At 36.4% G+C, this 19,889-nt stretch overlaps 1 non-coding gene across 1 annotated transcript; it reads left to right on the top strand.

Annotated features, from left to right (window-relative positions):
- The first annotated feature begins 19,812 nt into the window (after positions 1-19,812).
- On the top strand, positions 19,813-19,884 carry TRNAM-CAU (transfer RNA methionine (anticodon CAU)). The gene has a single exon. It is a non-coding gene; the product is annotated as a tRNA-Met (tRNA).
- The last annotated feature ends 5 nt before the right edge of the window (positions 19,885-19,889 follow it).

Raw genomic sequence — 19,889 nt, 5'->3', positions numbered from 1 at the left:
CGCAGATTTTAGGCTAGGGTTGTGTTGTCTCTTGGCCATGTTTTATTAATATTAACCGCTGAGCCAAGATACCGGTTCGATTACCTTCCCTACCTCGTGGTATAGACTCGAGTTACAAAGTGACTATTGACGGTGCTAAGAACTTATGCCTGTCTTTGATATATTGCCCTTTCTTGTATGGTGATTTTATGAACTGTAATAGGTGAGATGTAAGCCGGTTCTGATTGATAAAGTTTGGATTACTATTTGAATTATATGATTCACATGATAGTTTAGTTTGGTCGGTTTAGGGGTCATAGGTTGGATTTACATGATAATTACATTGTTTATCATATTGTTTACATGTTTTACTACATGTTACATTAATTTTGACGATTCGTGGCTGGGAGGACTCGAAGTTACTCCCCACTGAATTGTGGCTTTCGTGTTTGTATAAAATGCGATTGACAGGTTGTTGATGCTTTGTTGGGGTCACAGACGAGCTAGTGAGCAAGGAACCTTGGACCTAGTTTTGGCTATTCTTATAGTAAACCTTTTAACTTTTGGTTTTGTATATAATTTGAAGGGACATATGTCTCCCTTTTCTATTTTGGGTTTGTATCACTATATTTCCGCGTCTTTAGTTATGTATGTAAATTAGTTTATCAGCTTTTGCAGGGTTTTTGACACTCTTCTTGAGTTGGATTGGTTGTGAATGGTTTAGGAAGAAATTTTTTTTGAAATTGCAGGTTTTACCTAGTTGAACCATTTACAAACATATCCTACCAGTTTTTCCGTAGAATTTACGCATTTAAGTAATTAGTTAACGCAAAGTTTTAAGGGTGTCACAGTTGGTATCAGAGCCTATTGCTCCCGACGCACGTTTGTGCACCCCACTTAGAAATCACTTGACCTTTAAATAATAAACTTGAGAGAAGGGTAGGATGGGTAGATTTAGGATTTTATGTGGTAGTCTGTTTGTGATTGCTAATTGTTAGGTACTAATTAATTCTCTCTTTTGTAAGATGGCTCCGCCAAGAAGGGACATTGATGATGCTATCTTACTAGTTCTTACTCAAATTCTCCAAAACCAACAAAACCAACAAAATCAACAAGCTCCTATTCCTCCGCCTGCTAAGGGTACTCCAGGCACCTATACTTGGGTGGCTAACCAGTTGACCCGAATCAACACTCCCACTTATGGTGGAGAGATTGATCCAGCTGCTCTTACAGGGTGGTTTCGGGAGTTGGAGAAAAGCTTCACGTTGTATGATGTCAAGGAGGAACATAAAGTGAAGCTAGCCTCTCACTTTCTAGTACGAGAAGCAGACCGGTGGTGGTCCATGACTGGGCCTACCGTTTCGGCTGAACCGGGATTTGACTGGGTACGTTTCAAGGAGTTAGTGGAGGCCCGTTTCTATCCACAAGAGCTGAAACAGCAAAAGTTGAAGGGATTCATGGAGTTGAAGCAAGGAAGCCTTCCAGTTCAGGCCTTCACCGATAAATTCAACGAGTTGGCTCATTATGCAACTCGATTGGTGAAGGATGACAACGAAAAAGCCTTCTTTTATCTTGAAAAGCTCTCCCCTAAGATCAAAAGCATGGTCCGTCGGGATTCCACTAGCTTTGTTTCAATCTACAACGATGCTTTGTGGGCTGAAAATTCCCTAAAAGACATTGAAAATGAAGCTCATGCAACTAGTTCTAGTCTTGGCAAGAGGCCTTTATATCCCTCTTCTAGGCCCTTTACTCCTTCACCTAGGTTCATCTCATCTCCCTCTGACCCAAACAAGAGAAGGTTTGTTTCTAATGTGCAAGCTAACCGGGGTGGTCAATCTTCAGCTGTTAATGATAATAAAGGTACTAGAGACCGACTGTGCTATAACTGCAAGAAACCAGCACACCCTGGTAAATGCTTCGTTGATCCTGTTATATGCTTTTCTTGTAACAAACCGGGCCACAAGGCCAATGTTTGCCCGGAGAGGAAGGTGACAGCTCCTACCACTCCTGTCGCCCCAGTGAGGCCAGTAAGGCCAGTGAGGCCGAAGGGCCGTATCTTTGTTATGAGCCGAGCTGAAGCTGAGGCACATCCTGATATCATTGCCGGTACATTTTCTATTTTTGATGCTCCTTGTTTGGTGCTATTTGATACGGGTGCCTCTTTATCTTTTATTTCAATAAAACTTTCCAATAAATTATCACTTGAATCATCACAAGAAGAAAGTACATCGATATCTTTACCCTCTGGGGATGTCTTTTCCTGTTCTAAAATCTATCCGGAAGTTCCTATTTCTATTGCGGGATCTATATTTCCAGCAAATCTTTTCCAATTTCCACTTGAAGAATTTGATGTCATTTTGGGCATGGATTGGTTACATACTTATCATGCTCGATTTGAATGTCGAGATGAGAAAATAATTCTTACAAGCCCTTCAGGTCACCGTGTGTCTTATCAAATGGTTAAAAGACAAACCGGTACTAAACTAGTTTCTGCTATGAAGTTTGTCAATGCGATGAAAAAGGGTCATCAAGCCTTCTTGTGTATGGTGACTTCTTCTGATTCTTCCTCTCTGCCTCTTAAAGAGAACATTCCTGTAGTATGTGAATTTCCCGATGTTTTTCCTGATGAGCTACCGGGAATTCCTCCTGAAAGGGAAGTTGAATTTGCTATTGATCTTATTCCTGGTACCGGCCCTATTGCTAAAGCTCCTTATAGGCTGGCACCGTCTGAAATGAAAGAGCTGAAGACTCAGCTGGATGATTTGATTGCCAAAGGTTTTATTCAACCTAGCTTTTCACCATGGGGTGCTCCTGTCCTCTTTGTAAGAAAGAAGGATGGATCTATGCGATTATGCATAGATTATCGTGAACTTAACCGAGTTACTATCAAGAATAAATATCCTCTTCCTAGAATTGATGATCTTTTCGATCAGCTCCGTGGTGCTTCTACTTTTTCTAAAATTGATCTTCGTTCGGGCTATCATCAAATTCCAGTCCGAGAAGCTGATATTCCTAGAACTGCCTTCAGTACGAGATATGGTCATTTCGAGTTTACGGTGATGCCATTCGGTTTGACCAATGCTCCAGCAGTATTCATGGATCAGATGAACCGTACTTTCAGAGAACACCTCGACAAATGCGTTGTAGTGTTCATTGATGACATCTTGATCTATTCTAAATCTGAAGAAGAACATGTCCAACACCTTCGTGTTATTTTAGAGATTTTGCGCCGTGAAAAATGGTATGCTAAATTCTCTAAATGTGAATTCTGGTTATCTAAAGTGACCTTCCTTGGGCATGTCATTTCGAAAGAAGGTGTTATGGTAGATCCTGCCAAAATTGAAGCCGTTGTTGATTGGAAAAGTCCAACCAATGTTTCTGAAATCCGTAGTTTCCTTGGCTTGGCGGGTTACTATCGACGGTTTGTGAAGGATTTTTCAAAGATTGCTAGGCCGATGACTCAGTTGCTGAAGAAAGAGTCTAAGTTTGTGTGGTCTGAAGAGTGTGAAAATGCCTTCCAGGAATTGAAAAAGAGGTTGACTACCGCTCCGGTGTTGACCTTACCTGAAGAAGGAGTGGACTTTGATGTATACTGTGATTCTTCTAAGCATGGTTTAGGTTGTGTCTTGATGCAAAAAGGGAAAGTCATTGCTTATGCCTCTCGACAGCTTAGAGTTCATGAAGTTAATTACCCGACTCATGATCTTGAGTTAGCTGCAGTGGTGCATGCTTTGAATATTTGGAGACACTACCTCATTGGAGTCCATTGCAACATCTATACCGACCACAAGAGCCTGAAATACCTCTTTACCCAAAAAGAGCTGAACATGAGACAAAGAAGATGGTTAGAATTGGTGAATGACTATGATGCCAATCTAATTTATCATGAAGGAAAAGCTAATGTGGTGGCTGATGCTCTTAGCAGAAAATCCTGTCATTCTTTGAATTCTTTTCAGGAATTACCTCCTGAACTTGCTTTAGAACTTCAAAAATTAGGAGTAAGCCTTGTAAAAAGGGGCTCTCATCATCTTGATGCCATGTCAGCTGAACCTGACTTCCACCGCGAGATCCGTACTTGCCTTCCTAATGATCCTACTTTCATATCCATTCGAGCTAAAATTCAACTTGGGCAAGCAAAGGATTGTAAGATTGATGATGAAGGGTATCTTCGTTATCATGGTAGAATCTATGTTCCGAGTGCAGCTGATTTGAGGAAAAGAATTCTTGATGAAGCACACCTCTCTCCTTACTCCATTCATCCGGGAGGTACCAAGATGTATAAAGATTTGAGATTGCAATTCTGGTGGCCTAGGATGAAAATTAATGTTATGGAGTATGTCAGTAAATGCCTCACCTGCCAGAAAGTAAAGATAGAACATCAAAAGCCCGGGGGTTTACTTCAACCCTTGGATGTTCCTCTTTGGAAATGGGAGTCTATTTCCATGGATTTTGTAATGGCTTTACCCAGGACTTCCACTGGGAAGAATGCTATTTGGGTGGTTGTGGACCGGTTGACTAAATGTGCTTGGTTTATTCCCATCAAAGAAACCTGGAGTTTAGAAGTTCTAGCTCGTGTCTATGTGGATGAGATAGTGCGCTATCATGGGGTTCCTAAAGATATAGTTTCAGATCGGGATCCTCGATTTTGTTCTCGTTTCTGGACTGCATTACAGGAGGCCTTGGGTAGTAAACTATTAATGAGCACTACTTTTCATGCCGCCACTGATGGTCAAACTGAGAGAACAATTCAAACTTTAGAGGATCTTCTTCGTGCCTGTGCCTTAGATTTCCAAACTTCTTGGGAGAAATGTTTACCTTTGGTTGAATTCTCTTACAACAACAATGACTATCAAACTTCCATTAAAATGGCACCATATGAAGCTCGTATGGTAGAAAATGCCGTACTCTGTCTGTTGGGATCAAACCCAAAATGTTCCAATGTTAGGACCTGATTTGGTGACCGAGTCCATTGAACAAGTTAAGATCATTCGGGAGCGGATGAAAGCCGCTCAGGACCGTCAAAAGTCATATGCTGATGTCCGTCGTCGACCACTTTCCTTTGAGGTTGATGATCAAGTATTCCTTAAAGTGTCACCTATGAAAGGGGTGAAACGGTTTGGCGTTAAAGGAAGTCGAGCCCTAAATATATTGGACCTTTTCGGGTGATTGAAAAGATTGGTCCCTGCCGCTTATCGTTTAGAATTGCCCCAAACCGAGCAAGGTTCATAATGTCTTCCATGTTTCTCAGTTGAGGAAGTATATTAGTGACCCTAGCCATATCATCCAAGAAGAGATTCTTGAATTGGAGCCTAACTTGGTGGTTGAAGAAAGGCCAATTCGGATTCTTGACAAAGCCAACAAGCAACTTAGGAGCAAAGTTGTACCTCTAGTCCGAGTTCTTTGGCGTTGTGGAAATGTCGAAGAAGAGACTTGGGAGACTGAAGCTTCTATGTTAGCTAAATATCCTGAATTATTCTCGTAAGGTATTCCTTTTCTTACTCTTTTTCCGAGTTTCTAAGCCTTGTATAATCATAATTAGTAAAGATAGTATTCTTACTATAGAATTTTAAACTAAAAGTTTGAAAATGCTTCTATGATTTTCAATGGTTTTAACATTGGTGAATGTTGAATCTCGTTGTTGGTGACGTCCCAATAATGGGTTTTCTCATTTATTGGTGTAGAAATATTTTTATATCTTGATATGAATATGGATGCTCTTGTCTGATCAACAAGAGTATCACCGTTTCATTGAAAAAATACCTATATGTTCTTATAACTATAATTTCTCCTTCTAAGTTTCGAGGGCGAAACTTTTTAAAAGGAGGGGTGATTGTAACGCCCCGTAATTTCGGATCATTAATATATTTCGAAAATAATTAATTAATCAAGTAAAATTTGACATTAATGTATTTAAAGTAAAAATTATTCAAAGAAATATAATTTTATTATATTTTGAAGAAAAGTATTTATTTTGATAGTTTTGAAATGTTTAAAAATAGTTTAAACCGTGTAAAATTTTTTATTTCGAAATAAGGGCGTATCGGGGGGAAAATGACAATTCTTTTGAACGTTGGGTAAACGAATTTGGAAATGGGTAGTATGAATACTCAATTTTATTGTAATCTCGTGTTTAAAAACTTTGGTCTTGACGGAATTTGCATTTGACTTACGGATTTAATTATTATTGAAACAAGTCAAACCCGACTCGTAAAAATCCCGACTAAAAATCCCGCTCTTCTCCTTTCCTCTTCCCTTTCCCGCGGACCAGCCCCTCCCTTTTCTTTCTTTTTTCTGATTTTACTCTATCTTCATCTTCTCTAATTCCCAAAACACATTTTTCTTCATTCCAAGCTAAAATCGACACAACTCCTTCATTTCTTATCGGTTTTTCACGAAATTTACCTTTCCGGAATCCTCTCGTCTCGATCTACAACTGGGTATAATTTAATTTCAGTTTTCTTGAAGTTGTTTAAGATGAATTTTGGGTAAAATTCGGTATTTTCGGTATTTATATACTTATCTTTGTGTTTTTATGGTTTATTTAGGTGAAGAATTGGAGGACGAGTTTGGGGACTCGTATATTATCGAAGATAGCGGATAGTTGCTAGTTAGGGTTTGGGTTTGAGGTGCTAATTGCTCTTTTTTCTAGCTTAAGGTAACATATTTCGAGTTACTCGACGAAAGATCGTCACATGTTTTTGATTTTTGTATGTTTTGTAATTTTTGTTTGTGTAGTAATTTTCACATGTTTAGAATGGTTGCATGCATGTCAATTGTTAGCTTAAATTATCATAATAGTATGGAAATGATATGGGAACGATTAGATTATGCTTAAAACGAGTTAAAATGAAGAAAAACGGAAAAAAAAGAGAAGTATGGGTGGCGGCCGCAGGCCCACGGCTAGCCCACGGATGGCCCGGGTCGGTCCGTTGCTTGTTTCGCGGTTTTCCATGCAAAATTTGTCATTTCGGGTTTATTAATGACATAGTTAGTATGAGTACACTTTAGGAATTGAATCATATTAGTAATAAAAATTATGTTAATGGTAAAACTATGCTTATATTAATAGTTATCACATGTTAGGATAGTTTACAAAATGAAATTGTAATTAATAGGCTCAAAATGAATTTTATAGCGATAAATGTAATGTTTTGTTGATTGTCTTAAAACCGAGCCTTAGTCCCTTTGATCGATGCGATGTCGATTAATTGAGTGATTGGCCACCGCAATTTGACCCGCACTGCCGCAGGTCGGGTGGGGTTGCGGGTAAAAATTCGGTTGAATGAATTTGATAATCGGCCTTTTTCTTGCTTTAGGCCATTTATTATATCTCTATTTCACATGTTTAGTTAGTTGAATTTAAATAACTTCTTATTTCGTAGTAATGGCCCTAAATTCCCCTAAAGCCTTTAATATTGTTAAAATTGCTAGAATTGGAAATTAGTATTGAATTCTTATTGAGGACACTGTTGGATTATCTGCTGAATAGACATTTATATAGCCTTTCACATGATAGAATGTTAGCATTTAGGTTGGTAAGTTGGACTTTTTGCCCTCTTAAGGTTAAGTGGGTGTCTTACTTGACTTGTGTGGTGAGTCTTGTGTGGTGTGGGCTAAAGTATTCAAGTTGGGACTAGCTGGGACTAGGTCCTAGGTGAGTATTTCGGCCTTCATCATAGATAGGTCTTTATAGTCTTTGACGAGTATATGTTCACTGCTTGAGAGCCTTTGTGTTCCTGACTAGTGGATTTATATCCAAGTTGGGGCATGACCTCAGTTACTTATTTTGATAGTAAGTGGTCAGCTTAAGTACTAGCCAACCCTTTGGTGGACTCCTTAGGGTACTCACTTTGTTTTAGAAAAATTGTGGGTCTTGGGTGCGGTGGTGTGTATCCGCATGTCTAGGTCTCAGGCAGATTTTAGGCTAGGGTTGTGTTGTCTCTTGACCATGTTTTATTAATATTAACCACGAGCCAAGATACCGGTTCGATTACCTTCCCTACCTCGTGGTATAGACTCGAGTTACAAAGTGACTATTGACGGTGCTAAGAACTTATGCCTGTCTTTGATATATTGCCCTTTCTTGTATGGTGATTTTATGAATCGTAATAGGTGAGATGTAAGCGTTCTGATTGATAAAGTTTGGATTACTATTTGAATTATATGATTCACATGATAGTTTAGTTTGGTCGGTTTAGGGGTCATAGGTTGGATTACATGATAATTACATTGTTTATCATATTGTTTACATGTTTTACTACATGTTACATTAATTTTGACGATTCGTGGCCGGGAGAACTCAAGTTACTCCCACCTGAATTGTGGCTTTCGTGTTTGTATAAAATGCGATTGACAGGTTGTTGATGCTTTGTTGGGGTCACAGACGAGCTAGTGAGCAAGGAACCTTGGACCTAGTTTTGGCTATTCTTATAGTAAACCTTTTAACTTTTGGTTTTGTATATAATTTGAAGGGACATATGTCTCCCTTTTCTATTTTGGGTTTGTATCACTATATTTTCGCGTCTTTAGTTATGTATGTAAATTAGTTTATCAGCTTTTGCAGGGTTTTTGACACTCTTCTTGAGTTGGATTGGTTGTGAATGGTTTAGGAAGAAATTTTTTTTGAAATTGCAGGTTTTATCTAGTTGAACCATTTACAAACATATCCTACCAGTTTTTCCGTAGAATTTACGCATTTAAGTAATTAGTTAACGCAAAATTTTAAGGGTGTCACAGTATTGTGTTGATAGTTGTAGTCGTTATTGTTGCGTCGTATCTCAGTACTGACCTTGTGTGGTTGTTTGTTTGTTATGTGTCTGCCGTGATCCCCTATGGTGAGCAGTCGGTCTTAGCAGGTGTTGATGTTGTTGATAGCTGGAGTCCGGGCAGGGATGAGTCCTCACGAGATATGACGGTCTTAGTGAATAGTCGTTGACTTGTACCTTTATATTGTATTTTGGTTTAAATCGCTTGTAATAAATATTAATAGTTCTTTTATCGACATTTGAATATTGCTATCCTCGGGCAACCGAGATGGTAACGCCCTTATATCCTAAGGAAGGCCTAGTTAAGGCTCCTCTGAATATGGGGGTGTTACAGATAGTCATTCCAACTCTTACAATCTCATAATACTGACTCAGCACAACTTCCTTGACCACAAGACTGTCTTAAAACTGCTCTACCAGATCACGACGCAGCACATTAGACGGGATCACAAATACCAACCTTATGAATATTATCCATACCATGACTCTTGAGGTCGGAACCTCACACCATCACTTACAGATATCATACATACACATATAGGTATAACATATGACGCGGAACACACACATAACGACTCGTAACTATCACGCCACACCATTACTCGTGAGGCCAGGACCTCACACAAAGTTTTACACACCTCATGGACCCATAATCGAATCTAACTAACCAATCCTGACCACGTAAGTTACCACTTGACAATGAATACCTCTCATCCGGACTTAACTCAGGTTCCTTTCATAACATATCCTCTCATACACACAATTATCACCCCTCCGGCAAATGTAGCCATAACATTATTGCTCAACTTCCAGCGAGCACCTCATATATCCACATCTTATACTCCCTCACAACCAAACATACTAATCACCTCCACAAGATCAACCTCATTAGGACAGCTAACTTCCCTAAAGTAACATCATCCTCGACCACTAGTGACAATACTATGACGCCAACATCCTTCATGTGATTACTCTCTCTTACTATCACTTCTTAATATAACAATCCGTTTCCTCTCTTTGGTTATCATCCCAAATAACGAACATTCAATCCATCAACAAAATCTACCTCAACATTATTCCCAATTCTATCCTTTATCATATCGTTACCCAACTCTCCACCAAAATCTCAGATCGTGCAAACACCCTACCAACTTCTTATTCCCTTAGTACCTCGAAACTCACGGCTAACATATCGTCCTGCTCTCCTATATAACTATTAACTGACACCCTCTAGTGAGGCTATCGTACATATCCATAATTTCCTACCTTCATGCTCCTTAACTCCGGTCAACGTTCTCTCAACTTACTTCCATCCCTCTTTCCCCCTTCTTACTCAATAATACCAATTAATAATTCATCTCCTTTCTCTTTCTACTTAACTCTTTAGTAATCCGATTACCTTCTTGTTACTCCACAACTCAAATTCCAATAATTCATATCGATATCTTCTCTTTATTTCTTATCACTTATCTCCTCCCATCATACTATTCACTCGCACTTGGTACCATCAAGTCTACACACTAACGGTTATTCTTCAATAACCGTATCTCCTTGTCATATCTCTAGGAAATCAAAATTCATCTCATACCGTTAATTGCCCAAAGAATTACACACTAGGCTCACCTCTTGATATTCCAAATTCCCAAATCAACCATTGTCTACTCATCGCGGCATAACTTGACCTCACTATACACTATTCGTTTCCATCTCTCTATAGCGACCTTTTATCACATATATCCTTAAGCAACTCAATCAAACCGTCTCCCTCCATAAATCCTTACACATCCCAATATGCCACTATTCGTATTCCTCATCTCAATCTTTCATTCTCACGTTTCTTTACACTTACATCACCCTTGCCCATATACACTTACTTTTATATTACTCAACCCACGACTATATCACTCATCATATCTCACAAAACATGTTCCTTGTCTCGATTAGCTCATCAATCTACTCTTTTCTTGTTCCAATATCCCTCACAACCACATATAACTCATGTCCTTTATATCCAACACCTATCCCTCATACGCCGGCATCCTCCCTATCATATCATTTGGTAACTTATGTATCAAGGCCATCACATATATAAAAGAATGCGTTAAGACTCAAAACATACGTGTGCACATACCCCACGACTCAAAACAAATGTAAGAACATAGCCACCGACTTAAACATTAAGGTGAAAATATAGCTACCGACTCAAAATAGCCGCCCACTGAGGTACTCGGTCGAGTACATAGCATACTAGGTCGAGTACAGGATACTCGGTCGAGTAACTATATTACTCGGCCGAGTTTTCGACTCCAGAAGCGAACGTAATTATCACATACGATTACTCGGTCGAGTATTGGGAATACTCAGCCGAGTAGCCCTTACTCGGTCGAGTATTACTTTACTCGGTCGAGTACCAACACAATTCTCAGCATCGTCCAGTTTTCGTAAAATAGTCATATCTCACTCGTTACTTGGTCGTTTTGGGCGTGTGACCTATCGTTAGAATCTTAAGAAGACAAGCTATCACCTCAACTTGGAATCACAACCATATCCTTTTTAGAACTCTACTTATGATAGTTTTAAGACAACCCTTCAGTAATCGATCTTCATACAAATCAAATTTCCTAAGCCAAAACAACTTAAACATACATAAGACAACAATAACAATTCAATACCCCTAAAAACCAGTACATAGTTGAACATTTACCATACTCACATTAAAATTAAACATGACATTCACATATATAGACGCATGACCTTAATCACATGCTTCTACCAACAATCAAGCATTAAAATCATGTTCATATGCACATGTACCACTACCATGCTTCATGCTCAAGATTGTATTAAACAGGTAACATGATCACATTCTTCATGCTCAATATCAATCAGATACAAATTCACAATTCACCTTTCATATTTTACCATGTTCCAACACTTAACATGCCAACATATTCATGCTCAAAGTTTAACATCAACAATCCTCGATGCATCTTTCAACAACTATCATATTCCACTTCTTTCATCATTTCATCCAACCATGCACAAGATTCAAACTATAGGTATCAAACTCACATGATTCAAACATACAATAGTTTCCCCCCATGTGACCGGCTTGAGATCGTAAGGGCCTTAGTGCGACTCCGGGACGTCTCCCAAATCTTTGTGGTAGCTCCAAACAACTCTCCTCGGGTTCATTTTATTTAGACTCCCTAAGTTCATTGGGTTCATTAATTTTAGGTGCCAGAATCTTCGGCTCTGATACCACTTTGTAACACCCCCTCATACCAAGGTACCTTACCAAGGACTACCCCGGCATGAAAGACTGTTACCATCTCGGTTTCCCGAGGTTAGAATATCAAAGTTACCAATTCCAAACAATCTTTATTAAAGTATAAGGAGTTAGCGATTACATTATCTCAGACCAACTCAAAATAAAAGTACAAGGTCTCAAAACTAATGAAATCTAAGACATCTAAACTCATAACAACGGAAGCTACACTAGACATGATGACTCCCCATGACTGTCCCATAGCTAACCTCTGCATTACCTATCACAATCTGCTCACCATCCCCGAATGGATCACCGCAGATTTTACAAACAACAACACGGGGTCAGTACCGTTCAATCAAGATAAGACAAAAAAATATTGTAACCGGCTGATCATCCTCCATCCCCGGTCTCCCGATCTCACACAGTAACCGACTACACACCGAAGTGTGTAGCCCTGCCAGATTCTCCATCGCAACAGGTAATCCTCGCCGCCAGTGGGTGACCGCAACCCATCCCCACCTAGTCCAGCTCATCAACGATCGACTAACAATCCATATCCCTTAATGTGCACATCCCCTCCCGTGACGGGTTCCACGGAGAGCGAACTAGGGTGTGAAGCCACTCCCGCAAGTGACCTCGCCACAAACACACACAACATCACAGCTGTCACAACACCACAACCGTCACAACATAACCACATCAACACCGTCACCACAACACCCATCCTCCGATGATCAGCAGATAACAACAATTATAAACAGTAAAATCACAACATCTCAAATTAATTAAACAGAACTGAGTAGGGAAACCCTACCTTTTCGCGATCCGCTTACGCTGAAATCAACCATACAAATGCATAACAAATACCACATCGTCACCTACAACAACAATCACATAATTCCAATCACTAACTGCAAAACCCCATTTCCCCCAATTCATAATTAAAGGCAAACCCTAGAATTAAACACCAACAAACATTGGAATAAAGACTTACCGACGAAAGGATGAATGATTGAATGCGATTGCTAAGATTATCCATACATACACAGAGGATAGATTGGGAGTGATTAGAGCGTCGTAGGTTTGATTAGGTTTGTAAATGGTGTTTTAGAAACTGATTATCGAATTATATAATCTCTAATTACTCCCGAATCAAACCGCTGAAATATTACTCGCTAGACCGGATACTCGGTCGAGTATAGAGTATACTCGGCCGACTATCCTCTACTCGGTCGAGTATTCATCATACTCGGCCGAGTGTTCCTTGGCAGTAGCCAAACAGACTCACGACACACACTACTCGACCGAGTAGGCCATACTCGGTTGAGTACCAGCCTATAAAATCCGTAGTATTACAAATTTAACTAGTAAACCTATGAAGGATATGGTACTTAATAGATTATGCCATTATTGATAAAATCACTAACTAACCATACTGAATTTAAAAAGTGAGTAGTTAATTTAGAATAAAAATCAGGCGAAAAGAAGTAAAATGAACACCGGGGAAACTACAAAAACACTACACGTATTTTTTTTCTTTTTGAAGGAGTTAAAGGCATAGTAGTACTTGCTTGTAATAAGTAGTAACAAACCACAAATGTAAAAATGAGTGAACAACTAATTTAAACGACTTTAATATGCATCCGCTTTAATTCTCTTGACTCCGAAACCTTCATTAATGAATCAGAATTCCCACTACTTAAAATCACTTAATATTTCCCATTATAATTTATTTATGGGTTGTACTCTATTTCGATCTAATAGGATTATATATGTATAAACCCCTACAAAATTGTACTTTTGTCTTGTTTTTTCATCAAATAAATATTCGTTTTTGTGCCGATTGTTGAATCTTCTCTTATCTTACATCCAAATAAGTAAACAGATACTCCATATGTAATAATTTCTAAATTTCATTGACAATGAATTGGATCTCAAACATCAAGCATAAAAGTTCAAAATAATCTATAACTTTTCGTCAAGGAAACTAAAAGAATAGAATACAACTCATATAAATACCAAGGGTTGTACCACAAAAAGTAACTTACTTGACGGGTCAAAAATTGATTTTTTGGTTAGCAATTCTAGGATTCCAGGTGAATTTGATTAGAAAATAAATTGATGTCGATGATATTTTAAATTTAGAATAGTCGTGTGAAGCAACCATTGTAATGCGTACCTGATAGAGTCAAATTATGCCGGGTTAATTATGTTGTTTTAGTTAAATAAACTTGTTAAAATATCCGGTTTTGAGCATGAATCATTGTATATGCCGATTATCCGTTTTGGTTGTAACTTTGGTTAATTGCAATTGTCTTGGACTTATATGTCTTGATGTTTGCATAAGTGTATTATGTTGGTTACTTGAGAAGAAGAAATCATTTTGCCAAAGCCAAGTCAAAGAGATCGAGATATAGACAAGTCAAAGTCAAGGGGTCAAACCCGAGCCATGGTCAACCAAGGTGAATAAGGAGAGACAAAGGAATAAGTGCAAAGTCAAGAGAAGCAAGTAAAAGGAAGAATTGAAGCCTTGACATGCACAAACAAGAGCCAAAATGAAGAGTTGAAAACTTGATTTCACAAGGGTCTTCAAACGAGTATATCTCGAGTTCTAGAGCTCGTATCGATGCAAGACCAAGTGGAGGTGAAAGCTTGTGTTCTAGCTTTCCAACGATAGGTCACACGCGCCGCATGATTAAGACAATAAACGAGGGAGATATGGCCTTCGAAAGATGATGTTGTCAGACTGAAGCACAGCCTGCGCTTTTCTCCGAATATCGTAACTCTAGTTCCGTGTTTTGGGCTTTCTTGAGGGACTTAACCTAGATTCTCGTGCCTCCTTATATATATCTAGAATTTTAAGATCTAAAACCTCTCGTACTCCCATCTAAAAACATCATCCAATCTTGTAATAATTAAGACTCTTATGTGAGGAAGAGAAGTAGGATTAAGAAAGACAAAGTTGTAATCTTTATTGGGTTTTATGCTAATCTTTCTACAATTCTTAGATTCCTCTAAGATTGTGGAAGGTTAGGCCTTTAATCTTGGTGTAATTTGAACTATTGACAACATCTTAAGCATTGTGAGGATTTCTTAATCTTTCATATTTCCTTTATTTGATTGTCATATTAGTTGTTTGTATGTTGGATTTGGCCAATCTTGCATGTTACTCATCTAATAAATGCATAGTTTCTCTTGATGGCTTAGTAAAGTGGAATTTCTTGGAAGTAAACTCGTAAAGATTTGATTTTGGCTTAGAAATCAAGCCTTTGTGAATAGAGAATTACTTGTGTGTTCTTGAATAGTTGGCTTACATTGTTTGAGACACATCCTAGCATAACTTGTGGACCTGTACCTAGTGCTCTTATTTGGGTTTCTCTTGTGGCTTAACAAGTTAGACCCTTTTTAATGAAGAATCTACTAGTTGACTTAGATTGATAGGTTGACAAATCTCATGTTATGTAGTGGGTGAAGGAAGGAAAGAAAGAAGGAATACATGCTTGCTTATTGTGTTAGTCTTTAGGGAAAATTACACCAAGTCTTTCTCATATATATTGATTTCTTCCATCCAAAGTGTTTGTCAAATTGTCACAATAGTAAAAGTCTACACCTTTAGTGTTCTTATGCTACTTTCAACCAATCTCGTTCCTTTTCTGTCTTTCTACTTGTTCATCATTGTTTATACTCATCGTTTGTGATTAGAGGTAATTGTGGAGTCTTAATTAGTCATCAGTTCTTAATTTGTTATTAGCATCTTGACATGCACAAACAAGAGCCAAATATGTTTCTTATATATTTCATTCTGTAAAGTGAATTTGCTTCAGAGCAAAATATGTTTTCTAACAAAATTATTGTATAGAGCATACATCCACTTATCAACTGAGTGTTAGAAAAATAGGTTCCTACGCCTCAAGATGTATGAATGTATGATTCTAAAGTTTTTTTTTTTTTTTTTTTTTTTTTTTTTGGTATGGAACGTATATTTGGAGTTCATCGATACTTTGTGAAGACATTTCAAATGACTCTCAAACAAGACAAAAAAAAATATATGTATGATAACAAAATATTCATATATTTAGTAGGAAGAAAAGAAAAATCATAATTTTGAAGAACGGATTCGACTAAAATTGCTAATATGAAATTATCATAGAAAATAATGAGTTCATCATGAAGAGATTGCTTGAGAATATGCCCAGAATCACGAGGGTTGACATTTGGAGTCCAAATCCTCATATTATTTTTACACTTGCATCACACAGGTTTGTAAACTTAACATAGACTATTCTGCATATAGTAAGAGTGTATAGTCTCTAATTTCGCGGTAGGCGGTGATGGAGCCGTGAAGGGAGAGAGCTACAATAATGACCCAAAAAGGCGACTACAAAACGAAAAATTGCTAAATATCCAAAAAAATATTAACAGTGTAATAAAATTTCTATGATACTCAAGAATAATCATAGATTTTTTTCGCTATGTTTTAAGATTAAAAGCCACAAATTCTCTTGCACAATTTACATTCACCATTTCAAATACTCTAGTAATTCTTAGTTCTCGACTAAAGTACATCTATAAATATTATTAAAAGGGTAAAACTTAAAAGCCACGTAGACAATGCCATCTCGCATTACTAAATGTCATCTTACATAACCAAAATTCCACGTCACCGATTATAGATAGCCACGTCATTATTTCTTATTTAAAAAGAAAAAAAATTGAACCATTAAATGCAAATAGCATAACAAACATTAACTTTGGCTTTTTTAATTTTTAGATAAATTAAACAACCATTAAAAATAAATTCATACTAAATTTAAATTTTTTACGTTTATTTTTACAATATTTTAAGCAGCAAATAAATATCACATAATTATAATTTTACACCATTTATAAAATAATAAATAATTTGTAAATATTAAGAGTAAATAATAACATACTTAACAGTAATATTTTAATTTTTAAAACTAGAATAGGTTAAACAAAAAATTAAAAAATTACATCATTCTAATTTTAAACTGTTTATATGTGCAACTCCCTCTTAAATCTTATTGAAATAAACTTGCTCAATTTTGTTAAATAAATAAATAAATCTATAAATATAATTTATAAATAAAAGGCAAGACAAAATATCCACCTCTTTTAGTTTCGTAAGATAACTCCCTAAACAATTCTCATGTAATGTGAATTTTGTAAAAAAAAAACAAAAAAAAAAAAAACTTTTACATTTCTTTCTATTTACTCTATATTTATGTTTATAATAAATATGCTAATAATGAAAACGAATAATCAAAATTCATGAAGCCTTTCTACATATTTATGTATATATTAACTTTGATAATAATAATAAAGAAAAGTCTAAAAGTCATAAAATGCATCCTCATTTGGCAATATAAATGTTTTATGGAAGACAACATTTGTGAGCCAAAATTCAAGCCAAATGTTTTTTACCCCTATTGCCAAAAGAATTGTATGTATGTGTCAATAATCTTTCTTATCATTGTATCAATATCAAGGTAAGTGTATTAAGATTTTTAAATTAATAATTTATTTATTTATTTTTAAGTTCGATTGGCTTGAAGTAATCTTCACATTTTTAACCTTAATATATATGTAATTTTGTTTTCATTTAGAGACTATCAAGATTTGTGGAGTTGAACTATTCAAAGGTAAATATACTTATATCTTTATAATTCAATGCCTATTTCTTATCTTATTTAGAGAAAACTTAAATTAATAATGATAAGGTTAATATTACATAAATCAAATTCCACCATTTTATTTGTGGATTTTTTTTGTATGGATAATTAATTGGAGAAAGAAGACTATATGAAGAAGAGAAATACTATAATTCCTTAAACAAATACTCCCCCCCATTACACTCAATACTATGTTATAAAATAACTACAAAACTGACAACATGAATGTGAATGAGTAATTGTTTTTAGGTTCATATTTTTTTTTTATTTCAGAAACTTTGAACTATATGTTTTATTTGGGTATGTGTTATTTATTATTTATCATTTTTTCTTTGAAAAATAGCTCTCATAGAATGAAATTGGAGTTGCGATGATCTCAATCTTATTAACAAGTTGGACAAAAAAAATCTCTTTTGGTATTGATAATAGCTAAATGTAAATTATTGTCTAATACTTATGCGTACATGTCATATTATCTTGTATGTGTGTCTTATAGCACAAATGAGATTGCAATGAGATTTGTAGTTGGTTACCATTTAACTCATTTTATCTTTTATACAAAATTTTAAAATTTAGGATTTTTGATAAATTGATATAAACGATATATTAAGATTATCATTTACTTCATAATTATGCTACTAATAGAAAATATGATTTATGAGAATTAAAAGATTGAGAAAATAAAAAGTCTTATAATTCTATATCTTCTTAACTCCTTACATTTCGAGATTTATTATTCTAAAAAAAAAAAGGAAAAGAAGGATCAATAATTGAGTATTATGGATTAATTTACTCTTTCGCCTTCACGTACTAACTTTAGTGGCCTAAATGACAAAGGGACATTCAAGCTTTCACATAGAAAATTTAGTACATAATCTATACAATCTAATTAAAAGGTAATCTTAAGCATTTATCATGAATTACTGGACTTATTAAAGGTAGTTATTTTTTTAAAACCACATGTTATTAGTATATTAATCAAAATAAACAATTAAAGTACAATATATAGTTTGAACCCTAAACCCTTTTACGGGAAAATTTCGATTGCGGACGAAGAAAGTGATTTGATTCAATGAGTGGTTGATGTGGTGGTTGTGATATTTGTTGATGTGGTGGTTGTGCTAGTTTTTGAACGATGAATCGAGGTTTAAAGCCCGAGGTTTACGTGTCATTTACGGTGATCAAAGATAAGAGTCGTCACAGAGGAAGGGGAGTGAGGTTGTCGATGGAAATAGGCGATCTTGGCGATTAGATTTGGTGGTGGTTGGTAACAATTGGGACCGATGGTGGTGGTGGTGGTGGCGGTGGCGGCCTAGTGGGTGGGACTGTTGGATTAGTTTGACCATAGGATTATGATGGGAAGGGATGTGAAAGGAATAATACATTAATAATGGTAATGGTTAAATATAAGTAGTCAATATAGGCATATTTTAATCTTTGTCTGAAATTAATATGGTAATATTCCTAGTTTAGGATAGTATCCATCGCCCCGGGGGTATTCGTTATCAAGATCGTTATTTATATTAGGTAGGAAATATTATCTTTAGGAATATTCTTAGGATTGTTCCCCAAGGTAATCCCTTATACTCCCTCCAATTTCATTTATTGTTCTCTTTTTTTTGGCATAAGAAATAAGGGAATTAATTTAAACATCACAATACACATAACCTCACATCAAATTGATTTTGGACCACACAAAGTTGTCCAAAAAAGGAAAGAGGGAACAATAAGGAAAATGGATGAAAAGGGAAAAAGGAACAATAAATGAAATTGAAGGAAGTATATTGTAATCGGTTCTATCAATAATAATCACCTCATTCAGTTATACTCTCCCTTCCAACCAATGAGACATCACCCCTCTCGACACGCCAATTCCGTATTTGTACGCTCTCTATATACTAAGGACATGTTTGTCAGATTAATGATAATCGAATTCGTTATTCGTTAATTTGTTGCAAATGCATTTTTATTTGGAGTGGAAAAGGTTTTTCATTTTCAGAAAATTAAGTCTTCGCGTCTCTTTCATACAGGAAAATGGATTTCACGAAAGAGCCACAGAATAAGTAACTACTTTTAAATGAAACTCGCGTAAAAATATCACCAAATCAGAGTGGCGCAGCGGAAGCGTGGTGGGCCCATAACCCACAGGTCCCAGGATCGAAACCTGGCTCTGATATAATG

The sequence above is a fragment of the Silene latifolia genome, chromosome 8, assembly GCF_048544455.1.
Source record: "Silene latifolia isolate original U9 population chromosome 8, ASM4854445v1, whole genome shotgun sequence".
NCBI lineage: Eukaryota > Viridiplantae > Streptophyta > Magnoliopsida > Caryophyllales > Caryophyllaceae > Silene > Silene latifolia.
Note: the sequence above shows the minus strand (reverse complement) of the source record. Positions and strands in the feature narration are given on the sequence as shown.